Source organism: Anabrus simplex, chromosome 2, assembly GCF_040414725.1.
Source record: "Anabrus simplex isolate iqAnaSimp1 chromosome 2, ASM4041472v1, whole genome shotgun sequence".
In the NCBI taxonomy this organism is placed as follows: Eukaryota; Metazoa; Arthropoda; class Insecta; order Orthoptera; family Tettigoniidae; genus Anabrus; species Anabrus simplex.
The window spans coordinates 646195129-646209739 of record NC_090266.1 but is presented as its reverse complement, the minus strand read 5'-3'; the positions used below and the strand labels follow the sequence as shown (position 1 = coordinate 646209739).

Genomic DNA, 14611 nt, shown 5'->3' with positions numbered 1-14611 from the left:
TCATTGACCTATTGAGTGTTTGTACTGATCAGGTGCAATGGATCCCGGTTCACATTCGAAGAACTTTAACATTATTAGATGAGAAGATGAGTTAACTTTACTCCTAGGTAATTCTTTTCTTATGTACCTGCTAACTGTCCTCATTTAGATGAGATACTCCTAATTTTCAAATAATGGAGTAGCTGCTGCATTCTCCATCAAATAATTCTATCCTCACCCAGCAGCACCTAAGTTCCAATATCCAGTATCCACAGTCATCACTATTATCTGGAAGAGGGTTTCTCTCTTCCGTGGACTGCATGGTATTTCTAATGAAATATGAGTTAACAATCTATTGAGCCGAGCTCTGCATTTGGGAGACAAGTGGGTTCGAACTCCACTGTTGGCTGTCCTGTTGGTTTTCTGTGGTTTCCCATTTTCGCTTCCAGGCAAATACCGTGCAACTGCCAGTTCTGTCCACCTCCTTACCCACCTTCTTCCACCATTATAAATTTCATCTTCATTAGCTCCTTAACTGAGGTGGGCATCAGGAAGGGTATCCGTCTATAAAAACATGCCATATAATACCATGCTTCATCCTCAACCCCGTATCAGGAAGCGGGACTAAGGAGTAGACATACTCCTAATTTTTAAACTATTCTATTAGATAAATATTTCTCATAAATAGCAACATTTCAAAAACTGTGATGTTTGTTCTATAAAGTTCACACTTTCTCTGATTAATTTCTTGATACATTGATCATAAATTTATTGACACGATACTGTATAGGCTTTTGGGCTTACGTCGTGTCAAGCAAAAAAGGTGAAATTCTTTACGTTTTGCAGAGAACTGTGCTCTGCGTCATCAGAAGAAAATCTTGACTGTCCACGAGAAAGGCTTCTTAAACAATAACTTTTTGAATTAGACATTATAATAGAAGTGGAAATGGTACGTTCATTCATCACCAGATTGCTCCTCAGACGTGGCACAGCGCTAGCGTTTGAAGCGGAAGCTGACCGAACTACGGTATCAGAATCATTCTGAGAGGGTCCCATAACATGTGTACGTAACATATGACATTGACACAAGCCTGGAATGAAACATCTGGCGATGAGGAACGTATGAATTTGGAAAACACCGACACAAAATAACAACAGTGAAGGGACAGGGAAGGGAACTACCTACATAAATCCTTAATGGCTGGCAACCAGGTATAACTTAATTGATAGCCAGTGTCCCTGTTGAAATTGTTAGGATTTCTACATATTTCCACAGCTTCCCATACAATCTTGGACCAGTGTCTGGTGTGGTTAAGACCTCGAGCATCTTGCAACATGACATCATGACCCAACGATAGAGCGTGCTCAGCTATTGCCGACTTGTCTGGCTGGTTGAGACGAATATTACGTTCATGTTCCTTGATACGGGTACGAACGGGGCATGTTTGGCCAATGTATAACTTACTGCAAGTACAGGGAATTTCATATAATCCAGGATGTGATATTGGGGACAATTTCTCCTTGGTTTTACTCAGACTGTGAGCAATTTTAGTGGCAGTGCTAAACATGGTTTTTATATTGTGTTTGCGAAGGACCTTGGCAATTCGATCTGTGGTGTTGTGAATGTAAGGCAAGTAGGCAGTTCCATTCACTTCTTCCTTCTGTGAGCTTTGCTTGATCATTTCTCTGGGATCCAGGGCTCTATGAATTCGCAAATCGCTGTAACCATTACCCTTGAACGCGACTTTGAGCGTGTCCATCTCCACCTGGATATTTGATGGCTCACAAATTCGTCTCGCCCTCTTGGCGAGTGTCGCGAGAATGCCTTGTTTTTGTGCCGGATGGTGGTGAGAATCTGCATGAAGATAGAGATTTGTGTGGGTAGGCTTACGATAGATGGTATGTCCTATGGAACCGTCCGGTTTCTTTCTTACTAGAACATCCAAGAAAGGAAGGCATGTGTCCGACTCCATCTCCATAGTGAATCTAATTGAAGGGTGTTGCTGATTTAGGTGGTTTAGAAATAGATGAAGTTTCTCAGGACCTTCTGTCCAGACCACAAATGCATTGTCAACATACCTCCACCATATCACAGGGTTTTTTTTCTTTTTTTGCTTTTGGCTTTGTGTTGCACAGACACAGATAGGTCTTATGGTGACGATGGGACAGGAAAGGGCTAGGACTGGGAAGGAAGCAGCCGTGACTTTAATTAAGGTACAGCACCAGCATTTGCCTGGTATGAAAATGGGAAACCACAGAAAACCATCTTCAGGGCTGCCAACAATGGGGTTCGAACCCACTATATCCTGAATACTGGATACTGGCCGCACTTAAACGATTGCAGCAATCGAGCTCCGTTATCATAGGTTTGACGGGCGCCAAAGCAATAGCTTCCTCCTCAACATGCTCCATAAAGAAATTAGCCACTACGGGCAAAAGTATACTTCCCATAGCCACTCCGTCCGTCTGTTCGTAAAAATTCCCACCCCACAAGAAATAGCTGGAAGTCATGCAGTAGTTTGAAGTAGAGACACTGGAAAGTATCCTTCTAGTTACGAGCTCACACAAGGTGTCCTGGTTAAAGGTATGATAATATAAAATTTAATAACTTGAGAAGTAGTGGAGGTATTTACTTGTGGTTTGTTTCTACAAGTAGGGTAACTCAAAAGGTTTGTTTGCATACCTACTAAACCTCGATGTGCGCACCATGAGTGGTGCGACAGACACATAATTGGTATTGCACTTCTCTCCAAGTGTTCTGCAGCATTGTAGGTGTAATATTTGCGATAGCTGCACGAATGTGATGACGCAGATCTGGTAGATCAAGAACTGGTGTCTGATACACTTGATTCTTGACAAACCCCCACATGAAAAAATCGTGTGGCATAATGTCGGGGCTTCTAGGGGGCCAAGCAATTGATGGACAACCTCTCCCAATGCTGCAATCTGGGAACTCACGATTCAAGAAATCCCTCACAACTTCTGCATAATGACATGGTGGACCATCTTGCTGAAAGATCACGTCAGGAGGAAGTTGTGGCACAACATTCTGCTCCAACATGTCTGGGTAACGTGTTGCATTAACTATAGGTTCTGCGAAGAAGAATGGGCCAATAACCCTGTCCTTCGACAATCCACACCACACATTCACTTTCACAGAGTCCCGTTCCAACTCTCATCACTACGTGGGGGTGGGGTTCAGATCCCCACATGCGGCAATTGTGCTTGTTAACCATGCCAGAAATATGGAATGTGGCCTTGTACGAGAAACAGACCGAATTGAGGAATGCCTCGTTTCCATCAGTTTTTGCCAGAATTCTCTCCGCGAATGCCTTCCGTAGCAGCCTGTCCTGAGGTTTGATTTTCTGATGAAGCTGCAGTTTGTACACCCGTAGATGCAACCTTTTGTGGACAACATTGTGTACTGTCGAACGAGGTAACTGTAATTGCCTACTTGCTTGTCGAAATGACTGACGAGGGCTCCACTTGAAGAACTCACGGATTAAATCAACAGTAGCCTCTGAAACTGCGTGCTTGGCGTGGTGGCCCGACATCGACAGCAAGGTCCCAGATTCTCGAAGTCACCTGTCCTATTTCATGATTGTTACGTAAGTGGGAACATCATCAGTTGCTAACAGTCCATACTCGCGCAGAAATCTATGTTGTACCAATGTAACGGATTTTATCTCCGCAAGCGAAAGCACGCAGAACACTTTTTGCTGTGGAGTCCACACGGTTACTGGTGTGCTTCTCGTGAACAATGCAATTACGCGCATCCGCACGTGGTACCACCACCACCACCGCAAGAGAACACAGAAAACATTTTGAGTTACCCTAGTTGTAGAAACAAACCACCAATAAATAACTCCATTATTTCTCAAGTTATTAAATTTTATATTATACCTTTAACCCGGACACCTCGTATTATGACCTGAAGCAAAATAAATATGTGTTAACTAAAGTACCCTTTATGAAAGTAATAATAACGTACCAGCAAAACAGGAAAGGAGAGGTCTTATCTTATATACACTACAGTCTATGACGTCGCTACTGGCACTGCTGGTGCTATCACTGCTCACATCTCCATAAGATGTCATCTTTACTCCCATCTTAACGTGTTTGAGGTTCCCATGTTGAAGCTCTTTCCAATCTCCCTCGAAGAAATCGTGCCCGAGGAGCGTTATATCCACTCACAAAGCAGTTCCATTGGTGGTTTATGAAACTTGCCTGTTGGAGTACATTAGGCAAGTTGGACACACGGGTTTTAAGTATGGACACTGGTAAATATCCTTCCAATAATGAGTTTATACAACCTGTGACAGTAAAGTTGGGTGAATGAAGTCAGAACGGTCGATGCGGCAATATTGGCGAGACACAACGCTCCACTTGTGTAGCAGCAGGTTTTGACCACCTGCTCCCAACGTTGTTCAGCATCGTGTGTGTGCCGTGTAAGACCTGTTTGACACAGTGCCTGTTTAGGGAGTTGGTTCTGAATTGTGAACAGGAACGTGAACGACCGAAAGATCAATGTACCGGTTTGTTTCAAGCTTGGCAAGACACCAAAAGAGACGCAGGCGATGCTGGTACGTGTTTGAAGATCAAGCACTGTCCTTGGAGTGTGTGTATGAGTGGTTCGCCCGTTTTCGAGGAGCCTGGGAAAGTGTTTCTGACAACTCCCGTAGCGGAAGACCGGCGACCGCCATCATTGAAGAAAACCTTGAGTAGGTGAGGACATTAATCACGAACAATTGGCGATTAACTGTGCGCATGATAGCGGTTTAACTGCAGATTAACCATGAATCCGTGTGACAAATCGTTACCCAGAAGTTAGGGAAGAGGAAAACATGTTCTTGTCTTGTGCCACATCACTTGACTGACGATCAGAACCAGGCACGTTTAAAGGCTTCACAGGATTTGTCGAAACGGCGGATCGACACCAAATTTCTTGAACTGTGTTGTCACCGAGGATGAAACCTGGTGTCTCAGGGACGACTCTGAGACGAAACAGCAAGGCATGGAATGGTGTTCTCCGGGATCCCCTCACCAGAGAAAGGCCAGAGCCGAAAAGTCATGCATCAAAACTATGCTCATCTTCTTTTTTGATAGTTAAGGCATTATCCACAAGGAATTTCTACCTGAGGGAATGACGCTGGATGCTGCACGGTACATTGAAATTTTGACCCGTTTCATGAAACGTCTATGCAGGTACGACACCAGTACGCACAATAGGGTTCATGGTTTTTTGTCCATGATAACGCTCGCCCACACACAGCCAGTATTCTCAAATAGTTCATGGCAAAAAAGGGGGTGGTGCAACTTGAACATCCCCCATACTCGCCAGATCTCGATCCTCCAGACTTCTTCCTATTCCCACGACTCAAACTCGCTTTGAAAGAAAAGAGATTTGATGATATTCCTGACATCCAACTAAATGTGACGAGGCTTTAGAACACCATCCCAACGGAAGCCTTCTTGCGAAGTTTTCAGGACATGAATCGCCGAACTCAGCAGTGCATAGTAATGGGAGGGGACTATTTCGAAGGACAGTAAGGTCACTGTCGTGCATTGTTCATAAATGTTGATAGTACAGGACTATTCGCCGAACTTTGTCACAGGTTGTATTACAACCTGAAGGAAACTAAATATGAATTAACTACAATACCAGTGCACACGTTCTGCCATCCAGCACTGCTAATTTTCACATGTTGCCCAGGAATGTTTTATTCATCAAAACATCCAAGGTTTGAAGTATCAATGTCAGTCCACTGGGAATCATTGCCAAATTGGTTTTCATGATTTCCAGTAATTTCTCAGTGCTTTCAATCAAGTGGCTACGTAAACTGTCCAGCTCGGCATCAAAGGAGAGACCCCGCTCGATTTTCCCAAACCTTTTGTATCCCATCTTGTAAGGTGACGTGTCCATCCACCCTTTCCGTACATCGCTGTTTTTTTACTACATTAGTCCGTATGGTAGCAGTCAGTGTCCCTTTTTACATGATTGATTGATTTTGTGGCATATTGAAACTGATTGGTGTCTTATGTGCGTTTCCTATTCGGGAAAGCAAATATTCCTTAACTTTCTGCCAGTGGAGGTTCATGACATTTATCCTGGCAGGGCTGTGCTGCCATCTCTTTCCCCTCCCCAGTCGGTTCCAATTTTCACTGACCAGTACCAGGATACTTTTAGATTAATAATAATAATAATAATAATAATAATAATAATAATAATAATAATAATAATAATCCAATGACACTGGCTGAATATAAATCTGCTTACACTACAACATTAATTAATTACTCCTCCGAAAACCTTAAAAGTAGTTAGTGGGACGTAAAGCAAATGCATTAATTGCACTACAATGGCATTTTTGCACACATTAATTAACAGGCTAACAGCTAATGCAACCCTGACTATTATGGCACTGCACTGTTTCACTGATCACAATCACAATGCATAATAACATCATTCATGAAAACAAACTGTGCACTGTCGAATTTCTATTCCCTTGCTCAAATTTCAAAGCATGACAACGTATTTATAACAATTTGACCACCCTACAAATAATGCCAGTCACGTTATGGTTATATTTTGAATCTTTATTTTAGTTTTTTTTTAGAGAACTGAATTGTTTAAATAGTCGGTATACTGGAATTCATTGTTCTGTAAAATGTTTTGGAATTAATCTCCAACAACAATTAATATAGGACGTGGGGGGAAAAAAGCCTAGGTATCTTTTAAAGTGGTTGGCAATGTTGCCAAGGGCTCCGACGTTCAGCGCTTACACCCGCCTGCACTCTTCTTACCTCTGACAAGCCCATATTCTTCCACGCTCCACCCACACCCTGCACAATTGCGAACTCTTGGGACGTACTGAAGGCTCTGCTGGACAGATCATACCCGCCTGCACTCTTCCTTCCCCTGACAAGCCCAAATCGTCCTTCTAGGCTCCTCCCACACCTCGCACACTAGCAATGTCTGGGGACCTACTCGGGGCTCTGCTGCCACAGTCCGAGCGCCTCATGACCAAAGAGAAAACATCGTGCTTGCTGGACAGCAGCCACGGTCTGAAAGCCTTTGCCATTTTCTTGATAATAGAAAAGCAATATGTTTACAGCCGAAATAATAAAGATAACATTGTATAACTGAATATTACACCACTTAAGTTCGACTTCATTACATTTGTCCATCTCTTTATGTAATCATTTACAGAGTGAAATGACGTGAAACGTTTTTGAAACGGCGGCAGGGCGGCGCCCAAAAGCCCTTCATGCATGAACCGCCACTGCTTTCAGATTTCCGGTCTTGAAGCAATGAAAATCAATGACTTCTTGGTTGAAATAATTTGACATTCTTTGGTGTAATGATGATCTTCATCAGAGAGATAGTCCATTTCTCTTCATAAAATTAATCACCCAGCCTCTACTAAATTTAAAATCCAAGACTCTGATCCCATGTGCTGCAGCTATTTCTCATGCTTTAAAGTACAGCATTTTATGAGAAATGACGTCTGTTGTTGCATAATGAAATATATTTCTGCAGATCCTCCTCTAATTGCTGAAACTTGCCATGTTTTGGGCCGTGAAATGCTTTGCAAGACTTGTTCATTGCTCGAAGTGCATTTCTCTGTTTCTGCCAGTAGCGCATCATATAAACCTGATGCGATATAGACAACACCTTAGAGAGATTGAGGTAGATGCTCCACCTAATCAACACTTCAATATACAGGTAGAAATATTTGTTTCATATTTTTAAACCAGTTTCTGTACCTGTGGTACCATCTTCAGTAACAGACACAAGAAAAGTTTAAAGAATAAATTAGTATACAAGAAAAAAACCTTAAAACAGCCTAAATATACAAAATCATTAAACAGTCCCATGTATCCAAAAAGTGGATAAAGTGGTTCTAGAGTCTAATGAAACACAATTAAAACCAGTACAAGAACGTTATATTTACAACAGGTTTAGGGGCATAAGCAGAAATTATTTTTGTGGTGGAGGGATATTAAATATTAAATTTTAAGGACTTCTATAAGATATTGTTGGGTGCATATTGTGAAATTAGAAACACTAAATTAAAATAATAACAATTTCACAATTATTTAATTAAGACACGTTTGTATTCATGTTGATGATTACAAAAGCAGATGTCTCCTGGAGTTTTTGGCCAGCTCATGGATTACATTTAATATGGTCACATGTTCTTCTTTGTGTATATAGGAAAGAGGTAACACATTCATTCACTCCTTCTTGTGCAGTCATATTCTGCAAATAACATTTTCAAAATGACAGCAAACAGTTTCAGTATTCGATGTGTTGTTGGGAAAGTATCACTGTTGCAAAATGTTAAGCTAAGCGCAGAAATGAAGTCCATTGGTTCAGGATGATTGCTTTTAGAAGAAAAATACGTATATATATTCATTTATATTTATTAATAGTAGCATCAACACAGTTTTGGCAAATACATAGTTCAAATTAAAGAAAAACAATGTGCTACGTAAAATCTTTATTGACATAGTTACCACAATTAATCACAAGTTCTAAATGTCAGAGAGAGAGAGAGAGACCCCCCCCCCCAATTCCCCATCTGCATACGCCCCTGAACATGTGTGTGTTATGTACCTAGTGAACCATAGAATTCTAATACACTTGTTTAACAAAGTTCACAAATCCTGCATTGTGAAAGGTCTTGAGGTTATTGTTATTGTTGGCTTAAAGTCTGAAGTGGTATACAAAGAATAGAAAAAATGACACAGATGCACTCACTGAAGATTAAAATAGAATGTGAGCAAGATATTGCTAAAAATAGTAAATAAAGTATATTGAATACTCCCTTGTAGTTAAACGTGGCCTGAGTAGGTCTTTTTTATGATAACATATGAGTCGTATAATTCTCGATTCTGTGCTTTTCCTCCTGTCGAAGTCTTATGTTAATAATGTACGAGACACGTTGATCTGTTTTGTATGTGGTAGTTTTGCATATTTCTGTGCATTTGTGTTCATTCTCACTTCATAATTTTAATTACTTGAATGTATTTCAGAGAGTTGTGTTGGTGACAGTTTCTGGAATTTTCTCTTTGTGTTATGGCCACAAAACATAACAAATGTTACCTCCAACTGTTCAGAGATACCTATAAAATAGAATTTCCATCCCTAGGTACATTTTCTTGTAACCACTTTTATGTTTTCTTGGTTGAAAATTTTAAACTTAGTGGTCAATTCACATTGTAACTGTAGATATGTATGCCTTTTTATCTTGTCCTTTGTTTCCACTGAGACCGTGGCACAACATATGTAATGAAATCAAAAATCTTCCTATTTTTGATTTCTAGAAGTTGGGAGGTATGTGTGGGTGAATAATTAAATTACATATATTATGATCAGATAACAGAAATCCATGTAACATTTCCCATTAGTATTAGTTCCCGTATCATATACTACCTAAGCCATTACCATGTCATATTTTCGTATTTCTCTTTCTATTCTGACGTGATTATACTATTTGAGGAGTGTCTGTTCAAAAGGTGCTATTTTCACCTTCAGAAAGTTGTAGGAAGAGCTCGAGAAATGTCAAATAAAAGGCACATGGGTCATTCCCATGATCGGGTTTGGTACAACTTTTACGGAATTACATCTTCCTGGTCTGGATTACTCATGGCAATCGATAATATTAAACTACTGTAATCTATGTGGATGAAATACTGATTTGTTCTTTGGGAGTAAAAATAGCACCTTTTGAACAGACACTCCTCGTTTGTACTCTGCCCGTTTAAGCCACGACTAACATATTAGAGGCACGAGACCCCCTCAGGGGTGCTCAGTAAGGGATTGACATGTTCCATAAAAAAATGGTGTGGATCAAGGAAATGGGCAGATATCCGTAAATAATGAACCATCGAAATACAAATTAATGGTGGATAATTTATTCCAAAATAATTCCGTCCTTCTAAAATTATGATTGTGTGATATGATCACTAAAAGTTTAATCTTATGTTGACTCTTGCTGTACATCCAAAAATGAAAGCAAATGGGATGGTACATGTTAATGAACTCTTATTAAATCTGACAAAAATTTGTTTTCATAAAAGTCAATTTTATCGAATATTATTTTGAATGTTATATTTGATTTTGCTTAGAGAATGATGCTCGTGCGCATCTTTCTGGAACAAGATTTTAAGTGCTTAAGTTATATGACTGGTCAAAAGATGAAAATACAAAAAAAATTAATAACATTATTTTTTTGTTTAAAAGGAACATATTTTCACTTGCTAATTATTTCTCCAATTTAACTCGACCTTTCAGTGATCATCTGTTCAGCGTAACAGTATACACGTGACATTACATGATGAAAGTAAGCAAGAAAGAGGAATGAAAAAAAAATTAATTTAAATTAAATCTTTAACCATGTGTCATGGCCTTAACACAACGCCGAAAATCAAAACAACGATGGTAACACACAGATCAATAATTCACAATAAAAATAAAATCATACAACCTGTAGAAAGAACAAAATAAAAATGCACGAAATAAGTCTCCCGTTACCATCATCCACCAAGGAAAGAAGTGTAACCAACTACAACCACGGATACTATTTACAAATATACACACACGTCCACACGTTATCCGTTCATTTCATGGGAAAGGCAGACTCCCATAAATAATGATTTGCACCTATAAGTAATCCATCCGGTCCAAATAGTCTGGGTAATGATGACTAAAAATGTCGCCAATATTTGCATCGAACTCAGGACGTTACCAAAATATAGCATATATCGAGGAGTTTAGTAATATTATACAGCTACGATTTGTTATCATTGCGATGACGCTCATCCAGTATGACACAAAGCTCTCACCATCTCATACACTCAATTTTATTTTGTAGGAAGACGTGGTTTACCTCGTGGTTCAATATTTTATAAAGACGCTATCGCCTATAGTTCTCTCACGAAAACAACAACTCGCACATACATCAAAATGATGATAAATTATTCCTAAATATCCATTCATCATAGCACGCAACATCGCAGAAAATAGATTACATATGCTTCTGTTCATAGAGACGTGAAGGTTCGCCTCCACATAGCACATAAAATCACCATAATCCATGCCACATTTCTCCACATGGCACAATGTGAGAGGTACAATAGCGAAAATAATTTGCAATATCCATCCTAAATATCACAGGAAAATTCTCATAAATGACTGGAACCACATGTAAATATAATAATCAGACAATGTCCTCTCTTGAAAGTATGAAATCGGATCCAAAAGAAAGCTATCCATATCGTTAGCGCAGCGTTAATATGTCAGATGAGCCTGCTCCCTCGTGCAAAATATAGCAAACACTTTTGGCAAAATATAAGAGAAATACATTCCGAAGAATGAAAATATCACGTGCACACAATCCTCAATATTATAGTAATTGAATGGAAATGTAAAATTCCTTAAAGGTTAGCTGATGGCTGATATTTAAATCAGATACTTGTCTGATGACATGACTTATTGAAACCCGCGTGGTCGATGATGTTGACATACAGTCATCATGCACCTTAAAATCACATAGTAAGAGAAACTACAAATCCAGCGTCATATAACACAAGAAAATAACATGGTAAAGATACTAGAAATGTACTCAAACTACTGTTTAATCAATAATCCCTTCAAGAAGAAAGTTAACTTATTACAGCTACATAGAACAGATAATACCCAGTATAAATGAAATGTCGACTTAACTTGGATGTCTTGATGACCCTGGTTGTCTTCTAGGTTGATTCATGGCATTAGGACGCTGTTGGCCTTGGTTCTGGCATTTAGTACTGCATCCTGATCCGGGCGATGTCTCCAGGGCACACGAACTTCTTGCTGTAGGTCTTCATTGCCTTGGCTGGTATCGAACTCGTATTGCTTGAGGTGCACTGAAACTTTCACAAAAATATTAGTACAAATTCCCCACTCGTGGTTTCACAGTTGACATGTAATGATACGTACTTTCTTCCCAGACACTATTGACGCCTGTTATTATTATAGATGGTCTGTTAAACTGCACAGAAATGACACTGATATCCTTGTGGTGCGAGAAACACTCTGCGCGGGACACCCGGGGTACAGTCCGGTCTTATAAAATTCACTGCCAATTACAATAGACCTAAAATGTCACAGTACTGTTGTCGCAAAGGAAATTATATCACTGGGAATGGTTAGGCTTTTTAAATTCAATATACAGAAACAGGGTGGTTCATTGGTGTAATGTTAACAATTCAGGTTTATCTAATCTTCATTGATTTAACAACATTGAACGTGGTATTGTCTGCTTAAGCATCAATATATTTATAAAAATCTGTTAACACATTGTATCATGGAGGTGTAGATTACTTCTTGTAGAATCTCTTTTAATGCTTTTAGAGTATTCCATGTTTCTGAAAAACAACATATGGTTGCTTGTGTAGTTCAGAAGTTCTTCCTTGACTCAACTGGGTCCTATTTTCAGCACTTCCTTCAAGTCCAGGCAGGTTCTAGTATAGTACCGAACATACATATCAGGACTACATCCTCCCCAAACTTAATTACATTTAATTTCACATGCACACTCCAGTAAAAACACCACAGCCACAGAGAGATTATCAAAGTTAAAAAACACTAAATGCACATAGTATTTAACCATAATGTTCTAATTTCTGTACCTTTTCTTGTTTTTTGTTTTACGTCTAACCAACGCAGATATGTCTTATGGCGAAGATGGGATAGGAAAGGCCTAGGAATGGGAAGGAAGTGGCCGTGGCCTTAATTAAGGTGTGAAAATGGGAAACCACAGAAAACCATCTTCAGGGCTGCTGACGGTGGGGTTTGAACCCACTATCTCCCGATTACTGAATAATGGCCGCACTTAAGCGACTGCAGCTATCGAGCTCGGTAATTTCTGTACCTAATGCAGAAACCGACTGAAAAAAATATTTCTGTAGTATTTGTACAATTTCCGTTACTTTCTTAATAGACTGAGCTGAAATGTTGACAGTTGAAGACCTTTAATTTTATTCCCCTCAAATTACTACTGTATATTGTACTACTCCTCACCAACTCTCACTGTTTTATGGAATATTTCCCTTAAAAATCTCATCTAGGCTGGTTTATCAAGATCATTTTACACTGACCATCTTCTTTTCCAGAATGACCTGCAGTTTTTGTATTGATAGGAGACTCTCGGCATCTCTGCAATGAGCTAATGCCTTCAATTGTTCCACCATTTGATAAGCCATAGCATAATTGGTTATCAAAGTATCTACACTGGAGTTTTCATCCTTATTATCTTCTTCCTCACTGTCGCTGTACTCTCCAGCTTTCAGTTCTGTTGCCTACACATCCTTCACCATTTTACTAATATCCAGTCAGTTTTCCTCAAACTCAAGATTTATTCACTGGCATGAACATTTTTGTACCCTACCTGGTTCAAAAGACTTCGGATCAAATCTTGTAGTAGTTTCTTTTTCCTCTTGATTTTCAAGGTTTCCTTTGGTCCTGTTAGCTCAGAATCCTTCCTTGAAGAAACAGTTCCAAATTGTGTCCTTCGTTAGAGCTTTCCAAGTCAAGTTAATCCATCTGACGGCATCCTCTATGGTGACAGATTTGGTGGGATCAGAGGCAGATGATGCAGTGTCAAGATTTGCTAGAGCTGTCTGTACTGGTGTTTGGAAATATGAATGATGCCTATCAAGAGGTTAGCAGGCAGAAGTAGAGCTTTGGGCAAAGAATGCTAACTAGAAATTTTAAAAGTTTAATTCAGGATGGGAGGTCCTATTGTCTGGGAAAGGTAAAACCTTCCAGTTTAGTTTTTAATTTTCTTATTGAAAGAAACTTGCCAGTAATTCATAATTTCTCACATCCTCCAAATTTTACTTTTTACTCACCATTCTACTGGTAACTTCTTTACATCAAGTCTTTTAAAACAGAGAAAGTTTGATGCCTTTCCAATAATAAGAGGTTTTGATGTTTCACCGGCCATATTTGAGCAGAGTAGCACAGTTGGATACCCTTTAGAAATTTTTCCTCCACTACATTTTTCTTCCCAGAAGCTTAAAAATTTGTTGGGAAGAGCACGGAGAAAGAGACCAGTTTCGTCTACTTTATAAACGTCTTCTTACCTATAACCTTCCACTGTTCACTTTTCAGGTCACAGACATCTGCAAATTCCCCACACATTGTTTTGCAGTGAATGTTGTGCTTAACTTGCAATTTTTCCAGCCAACCATTCATAGCTTTAACATCTTCATAGCCACTTGTCGCATCCGTAGCCTTTTCTTGGATAATAGGACCAGAGAAGAGAGCGTTTTTGCTTCTTGCAATTAAAAACCAATGAAACAGAACTTTATCAGCAGCAAGACCTTGAGTTTGAGGAACTTGCTTTCTTTTGTCATCACCGTTCTATGCCATTGTTTTAATATGTCATTTTTTTGTAGGAAAGTTGAATTTATTTGTGTTTTTCCCATACCAGTTTTGTCTGCAGGCACTCACACCCTGAGCTTGGTTCTTCCTGTGCACTTCATAACTTCAATCTTTTGCCGAATTGTTTAACTAGTTCTTTTAGATGCCATAGCTATGCATTGCAGGAATGTGACTACACAAAACTAGTGGAACGTTTTG

General features: G+C 39.5%; 1 protein-coding gene across 1 annotated transcript in view; it reads left to right on the top strand.

Moving 5' to 3' along the window:
• The window catches only part of LOC136863624 (serine-rich adhesin for platelets), a 402886-nt gene that overhangs the window by 21044 nt on the left and 367231 nt on the right, over nt 1-14611 (top strand). The window lies entirely within an intron of this gene.